The sequence below is a fragment of the Triturus cristatus genome, chromosome 7, assembly GCF_964204655.1.
Source record: "Triturus cristatus chromosome 7, aTriCri1.1, whole genome shotgun sequence".
NCBI lineage: Eukaryota > Metazoa > Chordata > Amphibia > Caudata > Salamandridae > Triturus > Triturus cristatus.
The window spans coordinates 1,714,939,380-1,714,953,293 of NC_140590.1; positions in this window are offsets into that span (position 1 = coordinate 1,714,939,380).

Consider the following 13,914-nt stretch of genomic DNA (forward strand, 5'->3'; position numbering starts at 1 on the left):
CTCCAGTCAGTGCAACAGTAGGGAAAGTGTTGGATAGCGGAGGAATAAAATGTACTATTCCCACTTCAGTCAGTGCAACAGTAGGGAAAGTGTTAGATAGCAGAGGGGTAAAACTTACTATTCCCACTCTAGTGAGTGTAACAATAGAGAAAGTGTTGGATAGCGGAGGAATAAAATTTACTATTCCCACTCCAGTGAGTGCAACAGTAAGGAAAGTGTTAGATGGCGGGGGGTAAACATTACTATTCACATTCCAGTGAGTGCAACAATGGGGAAAGTGTTGGATAACGGAGAGGTAAAAATTACTATTCCCACTCCAGTGAGTGTAACAGCAGGGAAATTGTTGGACAGCGGACGGATAAAATTTACTATTCCTACTGCAGTCAGTGCAACAGTAGGGAAAGTGTTAGATAGCGGAGGGGTAAAAATTACTATTCCCACTCCAGTGAGTACAACAATAGAGAAAAAGAGTTGGATAGCAGAGGGGTAAAAATGACTATTCTCACTCCAGTGAGTGCAACAATAGGGAAAGTGTTGGACAGCGGAGAGGTAAAAATTACTATTCCCACTCCAATAAGTCTAACAGTAGGGAAAGTGTTGGATAGCGGAGGGGTAAAAATTACTATTCCCACTCCAGAGAGTGCAACAGTAGAGACATTTTTGGATTGCGGAGAGATTAAATTTACTGTTCCCACTCCAATAATTGTAACAGGAGGGAAAGTGTTATAGGGCGGAGGGCTAGAAATTACTGTTCCGTCTCCAGTGAGTGCAACAGTTGAGAAAGTGTTGGATAGCGGAGGGGTAAAAATTACTATTCCAACTCCATTGAGTGCAACAGAAGTGAAAGTGTTAGATAGTGGAGGGGTAAAATTAACTATTCCCACTTCAATCAGTGCAACAGTAGGGAAAGTGTTGGATAGCGGAGAGAGGTAAAACGTACTATTCTCACTCTAGTTAGTGCAACAGTCAGACCCCCCAGGATATTGCGGCATGGATTAGCAAATTTAGCGGCACAAATATGGAAATTTAGCGGCACAAATATGGAAATTTAGCGGCATTTTTGCGGCACTTTATTTTACTCATAAGCATTCCTTTTTAGCCTGAAATCAATGGAAACTGTTTTAGAAGAGTATTCCACTTTGCAATAGGCATGTTTAAAGTGTCTGCAGCTCTACGAAGCACAGCTCAAGTCCTAACCTCGTGGGAGGGAGCTGTATTTCTCCCTGGGATGTTCTAGTGCCCATGTATGTACCTCTGCCGGGGCACCGCTGTCTCCCGGATCCGTGAGGCAGGACACCTCTTCCTCAGGCACCCTAGGGCGCAGAATCGTAGTGGCTGTTCCAAATAAGTGAGACAGACTGCATAGGGAGGTCACCACCTGCTTACCTGGTTCAGTCCTCATAAGTCGACTTGAGCATGCACCTAACACCCTGGTACTATTCCTTGTACCGCTAAATTTGCTAATCCATGCCGCAATATCCTGGGGCAGCCACGGCCCTTATAGGGCGTGCTAGCGGGGCGGTGACGTAGGGCGGGGGTGGGGCAGGGTGGGAGGTTGGAAAATGCAGCATATGCCGATTTCAGGTAAGTAACGGAAAAATAAACAAATTTCGTTGCGCACGCTGCATTGCCAAATGCGATGCAGCGCACGCAACATTTTTTTCGTTACTTACCTGAAATCGGCCATATGCCGGATTTTACAACCCCCCACCCTGCCCCTCCCCGCCCTACGTCACCGCCCCGCTAGCATGCCCTATACGGGCCGTGGCTGTCCTAGGGGGTCTGACTAGATTGAAAGATCTGTAGAAAAGTGAGCTGCAAAGCAAGCTGGTTTCAGTTCCTACTTTGAAGGTGAAGACGTAATCATTAGCTCATCAAGATTCCATTTGGATGCAGGCAGGAGGAGTGTTGTGATGGGAGTAAAAAATTTAAGGAATTGTGCCATGTATGGGGTGTTCCCCAGGAGTCACACGTTTGCCGCAGAAAAGGGGTCCATCATATGTGAATTTGTATTCAGCGTACCTTCTGTATTTTATCTGTTACAGGCATGTAAGTTCAATTTTAATTCTATGCAAAATGTAGAAATTTACTATTCATAGAACATGTGTTACTATTTCAAACTAGAAATCTTCTTCCTAATGGGCTAAACCTACGCCTCTCACCCTGCTAGTCACCTCTGACTTACCCTCTCACATCATTAAGCTGTTCAAAGTTTCCACAGAGTAGCTGGGGTAGTTTAGAAGTGGTCTTTTTGGACTCTGCACTTTTTCATATTTATAGCGCAAACTCAACCCGAAGGTATTGATTGGAGTGCTTTACCTGAGCGCCAGTTACTTTACACAAGGATATATTCATGTTTTTAGTGTTTAAGTTATTTGCCCAGAATCACAGGATGAAGAACCAACGCCGAGACTCGAACCAAGTGCTCCTATTCCAGAGTCTGCAGTTTTGACTGTTAACGCCACATCCTGTCACCTTGCCTCACTCACCACGAGCTGCGAAGTATGCAAGCAATGCTTTCCCTTGATTACAGTCACTGTAATCAAGGGTCTGCGCCTTCCCTCTTTCTGGTTTTGAATGTGATTTGAGTCATCTCACAGTATCTAACATTTATGAGTCTTCAAATAATGAAAAATAACCGTGCTCGTGCACTGCCAATTCCTTGCATGCGATAAATATTGTGTTGCAGATCGTTTTATTATATCCTTCCATAATATTTTGCCAGGTTTTTTGTTGTTGTCACGAAGCACGTGGAATTCTATGCCCGGCTGCGTCTCATGTATTCAATGCGACTAACAAACACACACGGTGTGAACAAGAAGTCTCAGGAATGTGTTATAAAGTAATGGCCGAAAATATAATTCAAATCCCAGAATGTTGTGCTCAGTATTGACGAACTGGAGACATTCCAATAGAAATACTATATATTTTCTAACATTGTTTAATCGCACATTTACTAAATGATTTTCAAATACTTTTTCTGGTTTTCTTGAACATACATTAACACGAGTGTAAGTTTAATAAACCCTTACAGTGTATGTGGGCACCTACCAGCTTAGGCTTTCACAGAAGTGGGCAGCTGCCTCGTTGAGTAACTTTTGATCCTCCGAGAGATGGCTGCTGCGGCTTCTTCAAGATTAAGTTCAGAGGTCGGCGCGTGTTCTAACAATACTCGAACCTTGTCTTGATGAAATGAGTACAGATGCTTTTATATTGGGCACAGAAATAATGAGCTGGAGTGCCTTGTAAAAAAAAAAGGATTGCGTTTTCAAATTTCGCGGGCAGTTTAATAAAAATTGCGGACTTTTTTAAAAACTGCCGATTTCGCGATTTTTTTTGCAAATCGTGAAATCGCAAAATCCTGGAGGGTCTGAACAGTAGAGAAAGTGTTGGATTGCAAAGGGATAACAATTATTATTCTCACTCCAGTCAGTTCAAAAGTGAAAACAAACAAAATATTAACAACAAAAATAATTAAAAAACAAAATAAATAAAAAGATATGTAAATATATTAAAAACTAAAATACAAATATATTAAATATTATAGATTTACAAAAAAAAATAATATTATATTGCTAAATGCATATGACAAATGTGTACAATTATATATATTAAATAAAATAAAAAATAATTTTCAAACAAATAAATATTTTTAGTTAGAAATTATTTAGAATCAAAAACATTATTACATACATTTACTGTTTTTTTATTTCCTACCCTATAACACCACACAATTTACAACCCACCTCTAAATTTTACAAAAAAAATATACTTACATATTAACATAATTAATTACCAATTGAAGAAATATTATTAATTAAAAAACAATTTCAAACTCATAAAAATTCATAAACTTACCACACTTTACCCCTATAATCTCCACAAACCACTGGTAAAATTAAACTGTAAAAAAATTAATGACACAATTAGAACTTATTTTCAATTAAAAAAAATTAGTATGTAAAACTAATTATAAAGTAAGTAAAATAAATTTACTCCCCACACTTTACCCCATAAAAAGTAAAACCCATCCACAAAAAATATAAACAACTACCCTAAATAAATATCAATTATTTAACATTAATGATCAAACAATTATTAAATAATTAAACATAACTTACTTCCCACACTTTACCCTTATAAAACCCATAAACCACATCTAAAATCAACTACACAAATTTCATATTTATTTTTCAATTAATTAGTCAATATTAATTAAGAACTAATTAATAATTAAAAATGACTTCCCACCCTTTACTCCATATACTCCACAACCCACACCTAAATAAAATTACCCTGGCCCCATCACCGAAGTCTGCGATGCGGTGAGGGCAAGGTAAATGGTTTTACTAATATATTTAGTTGCTTTTCACATTCCCGTCATATGTCCAATTCCACTACCCCCTCTGCCCCGCCCCGCCCTGCCTCACCGCCCACAGCATTTACCTGTGCGAGCTGCTGCTGATTAAGCTAATGAATGAGAGGAGAGGTAGCTGGTTTGTGGAAGGTTAATGCATAATGATGCCACGCTCTTTAAATCGCTGTGCCTTCAATTCTTGCCTAAGTTGGAGCAGAGTTGGAGGGTCATCCATAAATGGGGCTGTTGTTCCAGATCGTGGGTGCCTAAATGGATAAAGCCCTGATGCCTTGTTTTTTTCTTTCACTTCTTAGTTTACTATCTGATGGTGCCCTGGCTGTAGCTGTGCAGAGAATCTTTAGAGATGAGAGCTTGTCTTCAAAATAAGAGAGGGAAAGGGTTGTGTTGTGCTTTCTAAATAATTTTGCTGGTTTTGAAGATGGTGCGGGCAGGAAAGAGGTCCCAGTGGAATGTGCTGCATATCCATATCATAAAGGGTTTACTTTGCTTAGTTAGTCTTGTTCATCCTCTTCCCAATGGTAAACTGGTGAACCTTGATCTTGGGTTGGGTTGTCTATGCCTTCGGTACTGTGTGAAAGGTCCGAGTCAAGTCAGATCCAGTCACTCACATGATGTGTCAGTTCAGACTGTCCTGTGGTGCCCATTCATATTGTAACATGCTCTTTGTCAGGTGCAGAGTATTTAGTTTTACTTAATCTCCCCTTACGGAATCTTCTTGCTCACCTTCCTTGTTAATGTGATCTTGTATTACCCTTGAATGTCTGATATATGTTCATGTCCATCTGCAGCTACTAATTCCTGTCTTTGGCCTAAAATCACCCCTGCCAGTGATTATCTCTTAATTATAATTAGGGCTCCCGGTTTTATGGTATTTATTTTTTTAACATTTCCGTCTGTATTTATCCATACTTATTTTTTGCTCATCTTATTGGTATTTATCCATATTCATTTTGTGATTTGCGAAGATTTGGAGTCATAAAATGGTATAGATCCACATGTATTCAACTGCTAAAACATGCACTCGTACTTTGCTGCTTGTCGTTTTCTTATCAAATTAAGCAGCCAAATATGGTAAAACACTACCCCTTCAGGTATATTTGAGCATTGTAATTACAAATACAAATATATATTACCATAAACCTGCATTTAGGGAAATCTCAACCTATTTTTATCTTCCCATGCTGCCTATCTGCTCAGTTGTTGTCCTAGGAATCACGAAAAAGAGCATGGAGAGTCACCCACAAGAAGCACACTTTTCTGCATTTTCCCACATTTAAAAATAAATACAGACAGGAAACACCTTGTTTTCTGTCTGTAATTATCTGTAAAAATCCGTAAAACGGAAAACTGGGAGCCTTAATTATAATGGTGTGGACAAAACAGCACGCTTAATATGTACATCTCAATGGGTGTTTGGGAGAATTTTCATTTTTTGCACTGAGATCAGATCAGGGTCTCCAGACAATCCTGAACTCTTTTTTAACTTTGTAAGATTTGCTGGGTTTTAATTGTCTACTTGCCTGCCCTGCCCGAGTTTATAATAAATGCCTGTGATATGCATATAGAGGAAGTTCCCATCCTCCTCAACATCTGACTTTGAATTCTGAGTGTTCCATAGTTCTTTGGCTCAAGTTTTCATGTTTTTTATTCCTGAATACTTTTGTTGTACTGGCATCGTCAACAGCCTGCTTGACCTCAGACAAAAGGCTATTTGTTTACACTTCTACTCACCTTAGAAACGTTGTCTCCTGTTCAAGTATAATAAAAATATGCAGTTTTGAGGTTGTCACTACGGGCAGTTTCAGGTCTCTGCCTCAGACTTCATTGTGTACAATACTACATGGAGTGAGGTATGTGTCATCTCCTTGCTCATGATTGGATGTCTTCTTGTCTATTTACCTTTGCAACTCTTAGTTGTATGCCTCTCCTCCTCATTGTGTTTGCATTGCTCCTGGAGCATTTCTTCTTGCCCTCCCTATTGATTGGCTGAGTTGTATCCTTCCACTGCAGACGTCATGGAACTATTTTTGTTTATTTTTTCTCATTTCATTAAACATTTCACTTGAGAGTGCATATCCTGCTCTTTTGACTAGGTCTGTTTGCACTGAAAGTACACTTGTGCTCCAAAGCCCCCCACCATATCCTCCTCCCTATTTTTCCAACAAAGAGCACTACATTCTCTCTCTGCCCTCTACCGCCTACCTCTCCCCTCCTCTTACTCTCTACTCTCCTTTCCTCTGCTTCAGCTGCCCCCACCAGCATGAGAAAGACCTTGATCACCCGTAAATCCCTTTGTAGATGATGTGTGAGGTGGTCTTGAAGTTGACCTCTATATAGCTCACAAAGTGCGAGAGTGGGGGAGGGGATTTGTGCGCTGTTGGTGATGCTCTTTAATGTACGTCTTGGTGCCCCTTTTGCCAAGTTTCCTCTACCCTCCTCACCCCTCTCCTGCACTCAGCTCCTGCTTCATGATGGCCGTCGGTAGAGATATGTTAAAAGTATCAGGCATTGCCAAATACAATTGTGCTGACCGAAAAGAATTGGCAAAGCAGACCACCTGACTTTGCCAAATTCCTGTTCACCACATTTCTATCATTTTTAAGCACTGTAATGAACAGCGGTTCAGTTAATAAACCCAATTTAATGGTAATCAACTTGCCCACCTCAGAAGGCAGAAAGGGTAGGTCAGCCACTGGAATGTGACTGTGGAGTAGCTGACGAGGTGTGGGGGGGCATGTTCCACCCCAGGCAGCATTCTTTTAGGGGTCGGCGGAGGTGAAAAAGTTGTGCCTGTCGACTACCACCATCCCGACCCCCTGAGAACAAGTCACCTGTCGGCTGCCACGCCCCCTCCCCTCGCTCTTTCCTGCAACAGGCGGCAAACTTAGGGGCTGCCCCGGGTGGCTGTAGGTCTAGCTACACCACTGGAATGTGAGGTGTGGCGTGCAGATCACTGCGTGTTAGAAGTTACATTACAGGTGCGCGCACAGCGCAAACTAAGATGGCCACCTGATCCGGCGCTCCTTTCCGCGACGGGAAATGCCACGGTAATCCCCGCAACTCTAGCCTTATTTTACACTTGAAACGATGTTCTTCATGCTTCGGATGACCCACTGAGCACTTGTGGGTATCGGTATGGCTTATTTCCTCTCCTGCTCTGAGATATTTTAAAGAAGCCATATCTCCTCATATTCGGCCACCATTTTGTTTTTTCCTGCAATGGCGTTTTTCTCCTCAACTGCATTATGTTTGAAGAGACTTTCAGCATAACTCTGAATACCATGTTTTTTCTTGCATAAATAATGCTTTGCTTACTTTTCTCCTTAAATTTTGGACCAGTGGATTTCTGAGGTTGTTTAATTTGGCAGTCTCTACGCAAGAATAATTCTCAGCCCTTATCTTCTGCCTTCTTTATTCTTGGAGCGCAAATAACAAAATTATTATACACATCGAGAAAGCCTACTCCTTAATTCTTACACTCTTCTGGTTTTTCCTCTGCTCTTTACTTATGGGAAGGAGTAAGAAACTGCTTTTTATCAATAAAAAGTCTACGGTCAGCGCTCCTGAGTCCTGCTCTTCTCATACTAATTCCTCATTACATAGTACCGGCAAAATGGCGCAATCTAGTTCTTCGCGACCGGTGGCTTCGCCAACGTCTTCAATCAAAATGCAAACTCCATCTTCTGCCAACAAGCATCTTAAACTGGATCCTCCTTCTCCACCAAAGTCTGTCCCTCCGGTATCCCTGGACACTGTTCTCGATTAAATACGTGCCCTACGTCCATTTATTGAGGAAACAAATTCTCATCTGCAAGTCTTTGATACTAAATGGTCATCTATGGAATCTCGTATTTCTGTGGTGGAACAACATGTTGGAGAGTTACAAGACATATCTGTCAAGGATGTTACCTTAGGAAAGGAGGTCCTCCTGTTAAAGAAATCTGCTGAAGATCGTGAGAATAGAAACAGACGCAATAATCTCCGATTATATGGCATTCCGGAAGGCTTGGAAGGTGATGTCCTGTTCACTTCTTCACTACCTTTCTTCCAACGCTTCTAGACCATCCTCCATCTACAAACCTAAGTATTCAATGGGCTCATTGACCTCTGCAACAGATCCTTCGAAGCTACAGGGTGTAATTTTTCTTTTTTCTGAAATTTACTGACCTTTTACAAGTTTTGAATGTGCAGCTAAAGTAAAAAAAACAACTTTGGTCTGGCTCCAAATTATTCATCTCACAAGACGTTTCTTCAACAACTGCCAAACGTCGGAAGGATTTTCTTGACCTACGTCCTGCTCTACGCACATTGGGCGCAAGATATGGGTTGTTTCATCCATGCTTATTTAAGGTCACTTTTAAAAACAAAACTTCCACTTTTGAAGACCCAGTAGACCTGAGAAAATTAATTCACTCTGACTCAACAATGTCGATGGAAACTGCTGGTCCTTCTTCTGCAACTTCGATACCTTGACTTGTCTCTTTCTTACTGTAACCATGTGTTGGACTTGGCCCTTCTGGCAGGTTCACCCCTAAACTTTTCGCTTTTACTGGTGACCTGGTGGTAGTGATTTTTGGTTTCTGCGCACTTTCCCTGTGTCCCAGAGGAAAGTGCGTGTGCACTCTGAGTGCATTTGGTGAGATAGGCCTGCCCTCCCATAGGAATGCATGGGGAATGTATGTGTCCCTGGTAGTTCCTGATGCGTGGGGTGTGCAGGCTCGAGTTTGGTATGTGCGGACTCGTGTGATTGAGTGCTTCACAATGATGTATGATGCGTGATTATGTCATGTGCGGAAGTGCCACTTCTAGGAGTTGGCATATTAGTGTAAAATGTGCAGTGACTGCCTGTCGCGTGATTGGCTGAGTGAGGTCATGTGATGGGCTAGGGAATCCCCAGAGTCAGGAGGAGTCACCCAGTGGTGAATGGGGAGATCAGCAGCTAGATGGGGGGGAGGAGTACACCTGGGTCCTGAATAGGGCTGGGTTTCCCCACACAATGCTGGCTCCGCCCCCTGTGGTGCGACTGATGACCCTGGCCTGCACTCTGAATAGGGAGAGGGACTGAGCAAAACAAAGTGCTCAGGAACCAGTTGTAACTGGTTCGCCCCTTCCCTGCACCTTGAGACAAAGGGTTTTACTGTATAAAAATGGGGCTGTGTCCCCACAGAAACTGTTCTCTTGCTGATCCTAATTTGAGGGGGGCCTGCTGCTGCTGCTGGGCGCCAAGAGAGACCGCCACTGGGGACTGCCTCCCTGCTGGAGGGCCCTGTGAGCTGGCCCCTGGGCCCAGCCTTTGCCCCCCTGCTTCTCAGGACCTTCTGTCTCCCCTAAAGCACCTGGAAGCGCTTTTCTCTCACTTCTAGCGCTGGGAGTGCTTTACTTGTGCCAGCAGCGCGGCGCTGCAATTATTAGCGAGGGAACCCCGACGTAGGGATTCCCTGCTATTTAGCCATCTTCAAAGCGGGTGCCCACCCCGCATTGTGGTGCTCGAGCGGGAGCCTACCCCGCTTTATTGGGAAGTTATTACTCCTAGCGGGTGCCCACCCCGCCAGGGACTTTGCCGCTTTCGGTTATTGACCCCGCACATAGCGGGTGCCCACCCCGCATCACCGCGACCTACAAATCACCGCCGCAGCCCGGAGTCCCGGCCGCGTCATCCCCCTGCCGCGCTGGGATTGGTCCAGCGGGAGGGAGTGTGGCCCACGTGATCGGGGCCTCCAGGAAGAAGCCGCGTCATGAACAAGGGAAGCGGACGGGAGCCTACCCCGCGCTTCCCCAGAGGGAGGAAGATTCAGCGAGTCTCTACGCAGCAGCGTCGCTGCTGCCCTGCAGGAGGGCTACCGGCCACTGCCCCAGAAGCGGAGATGACGCGGGAGTCCCCCCGAGGACAGCCCGGTAAGTAAGAAGGGCTGGGGGACTCCGCACGGGTACTGTGGGTGCCGGTCCCAGACCGGCTGATTCTTCAAGCGGCCCCTGCCTTACAGAGAGCCTCGCTCAGCTCTCCAACGTTCTGGAGGCATTCTTTGCACAAGAGCGGCCCCAGATAACAGCTGTCCCGCTGCCGTTTATTATGCCGCCGGTTTAACTACGAACACTAGGATTAATTGGTCCAACAATGGATTTATAACCTATCTGACCGACTACCCTGTTCGATACGTGACGTTTTTGTTAAGGATCTTGCCTTCGTTTTTATACTTGTGGATGTGCTATTACACACTTACTGTGCGTTATGACTTTGTGTTTTGGGTTTCCCCTGACTGACGAATATGGAATAGGATTACATGTGTTACCTACTTTATGCCCTGAAGAAGTTCCTGTGTGTTAGGAACGAAACGCGTTGGCTGCCTAGTTTGCTTAATAAAAAAGAAAATCGAGAGAAGATCTTTGGAATACACACTAATTTGGACATGGTTATTTGAGTGCACCTTCCTTTGTGTATAAACTTTTGGCCACTCCCGGGACCAAGGCTCATTTTTCCGCTGCCCCGCCTGACAGTGGGCAGCGTCAGCGTTTGGGGACATTCTTCTTCTCGAGCGCGGGTGGCGCTCCAACGAAGGGACAGTGGTTGTCCAGAGCGCGAGTACGCTCCAACGACGGGGGCAATATTTGCATAGAGCCCTGACAGGCTCTAGGGGGCATTTCGTGTTGTAGAGCCCAGAGGGGCTCAGGGGGCCACAAGTGTTGTGTATTTAGAGTCCAGGAGAGGCTCCAACCCCTGCCATATTTGTTTAAGAAGGCACAGTGGTGCCCCAGCATTTCTCCAGTTGCCCAGCACTTAGTGGGCAACTGCCATGTGTAGGTTGTGCTTTGTGCGCCCTGGTTTGCGCAGCCTGCGCAGGCGCGCCCTGACTCTGCTGGACACAGGGGGCCCTTGCCCCTTCAAGGCCTGTTGGCCTAGGGACTGCCACAGGTGGTGGCTTATTTGAGTTTTGCGCTATTGTTATCTTTCCTGCACCTCTGAATGTGTGTTTATGCGTCATGTGCCTTGTTCTACACCGCTGAATGTATTTTATGCTTCATGTGTTTTCCTTTCCTACACCTCTGAATGTGTTGCGATGCATCATGTGTACTGTGCTTAGACCCCTACAGGTATTGTGATACTTAGGTGGTTGTTTTTCTCCTAGTACAGGTGGTACTAGTGAGGTTCTGGTTCCCTGCGCAATATTCTCCTAAGGTGGTTAGGGTTGCGTAGGTGGTACTTACCTGTTACCAGTAGTTACTGGTTGTGTGCTACATGTTCTATTTTTAGTGCTACAGTGATTGTATGTGCTATGTTCTAAAGTATTATTCTTATGTTCTAAGTGCTAAGTTCTAAAAGTGCTAGCCCCTGACAGTGGTCCATGTGGCCCTGTCCCCTGTACATATAATCCCTTGTAAATTCTGCCCGTGCCTGTTGGCACATTGTAGAGTGTGTGTTTTTATCTAATGTGTTTGGTATGATACAAAGGCTATTTTTATATAATACCTTGTGTGGAGTTTCATTTGTGGTGGGCCTTGGGTGTTGTTGCTGGGTGCGCGCACAAACACTTTACACATTGCCTCCGGGATAAGCCTGACTGCTCGTGCCAAGCTACCAAGGGGGTGAGCAGGGGTTATCTTTGGCGTGTAACTCCCCGGCCCTGACTAGAGTGGTGGTTTCTGCCTGGCTTTGGCGCAAGCCCTAGCCAACCAGAAATCCCATTTCTAACATTGGTGATCAGCGGTGGGATTTGGACTTGCGTTTGCGCTGTACTGCAGCAGCAACTGGCTGCACCACAAAACTCTGCATTTAGATAATCACATGGTATAGGGATTCTTGTGCTAAGTTTGTTTTTAATTGTCATTTCTGTGGAAATGTGTTTCTTGTGCACTGTGAGTTAGGTGTCCCTAGCTTGGGAGGGTAGATCATCCCCTAAGTGCATTGTGTTTTCTGGATTCACCAGACGGTGGGATCCAGTGGTGGCAGCATAATAGTGTCCAGTACATTTGTTCCCCGCCCTGCGCCCAGAGTTGGTACCTGTGTCACTTGTGGTCAGGTTGAGGAATCAGGGGTGGTAGAAACTGCCTTACCAGTCCGAGGGGTGGGTTGTGTGTGGATGAATCGTGTGTGGCACTAGACAAGTGAGTGTGAGTTCTCTGGGATAGAGAGCTTGCTGAATCCTTTGTGAATCGTGTACTCCTGTGTTAAGCTCAAACCCCTAGGTTCCCTGTGTAATCTTTCACCAGAACGTCCGCCAGAATGGAGCCTGCTTTTGATCTCAGTGATCTAGCTTGGTACAGTATGCAGGAGTTGGAAAGGTTCTGTAGAGAGAGAGACATAGGGGTGAGAGAGTCAGACACTGTGTACGAACTTAGGAGCCACATGATCCAGTGGGTTAAGAGGCAAAGGGATCTTGAGCGCAGTAGAGAAAGGGCCCGGGCCTCCCACCTGGAGGGTGGTGGGTCTGTGGGGAGCCGTGAAGATTCCGAAGAGGAGGAAGAAGATGACAGTACCTGGACGCCAGTAGAGAGTGAGGACCCCATAGGTAGGGCGTCCCTTGCTGGGTCCAGCGTAGGAGGCAGCGCCTCATCCCTTTCCCTTTCCCCAGAGGAGTGGGAAAGGGAGCACCAGCTGGCGTTAGAAAAGCTCAGGTTGGAGCATGCACAGGCTATGGTGCAGCTGGAGGTCAAGAAGCAACAGCTAGAGACTGAGAGGGTCTTGGCGCAGGAGAGGATAGAGGAGGCTGAGAGGGCCTCCCCCAGAGGCAAAGTAGCTCTGGAGGGTAGACTATCCCCGGCGCGCAGTTTTAATTTTCTGGGCTCCCCAGGGAGGGTTGAGTCCAGTGGTGGCAGCCATATAGATTCCAGTGTAGGAAATCCCAGTCCCAGTTCCCCCAGTCTGGTACCTGTTTCCCAAGAGGAGGAGTATAGGTTGAAATTCAGGGGCAGTAGAAAACCGTCTCACCAGTCGTGGGGGTTGTTTGTGGATGACTGTCATGAGGCACTGCTGGACTGGCTGATGGTTAACCCGGAAGATGATTTGGATGCAGCGCTCAAAATGATTGTCAAAGAGCAGATGCTCAGTAGTTGTTCTCCAGGGTTGCGCCAACACCTGTTGAGGTATAACTCTTTTTGTCCTTGGAAGCTTGCAGATGAAGCAGAGCGTTGGGAAAGTGCTAGAGGTTCTCTAGAGTCATTAGGGAGTGACTCCAAAAGTAGTGGTTCAGGTATCTTCCAGCCCAGCGTGGTGGAAGAGGCTCAGTGTAGCCCAGCTAGGTCCCAGGATAGCGAGGAGGGTGTAGGGGCTTACTGCCTGGCTCAGTGGAGCAGGAGTGAGAGGGTGACCGAGGGTCCCCAGACGTACGAAACCCTACCTCAGGACTTGGATCGTTTCATGAGGGAACACCAAGTTGGGGACCTAGGCTGTCCTGTTAGCCCATTTGAGGAAGATCTCCTAGTGAGTAGAGGACCTGGAGCGCCTGTAAACAGGGCTCCGGTGGTTCTAGAGTCTGGCAGTACCGCTCCGGTAGGGAGGGTACAGGAGTCCAGTGTGAGGAGTGATTGGGGGATGAGTTCGC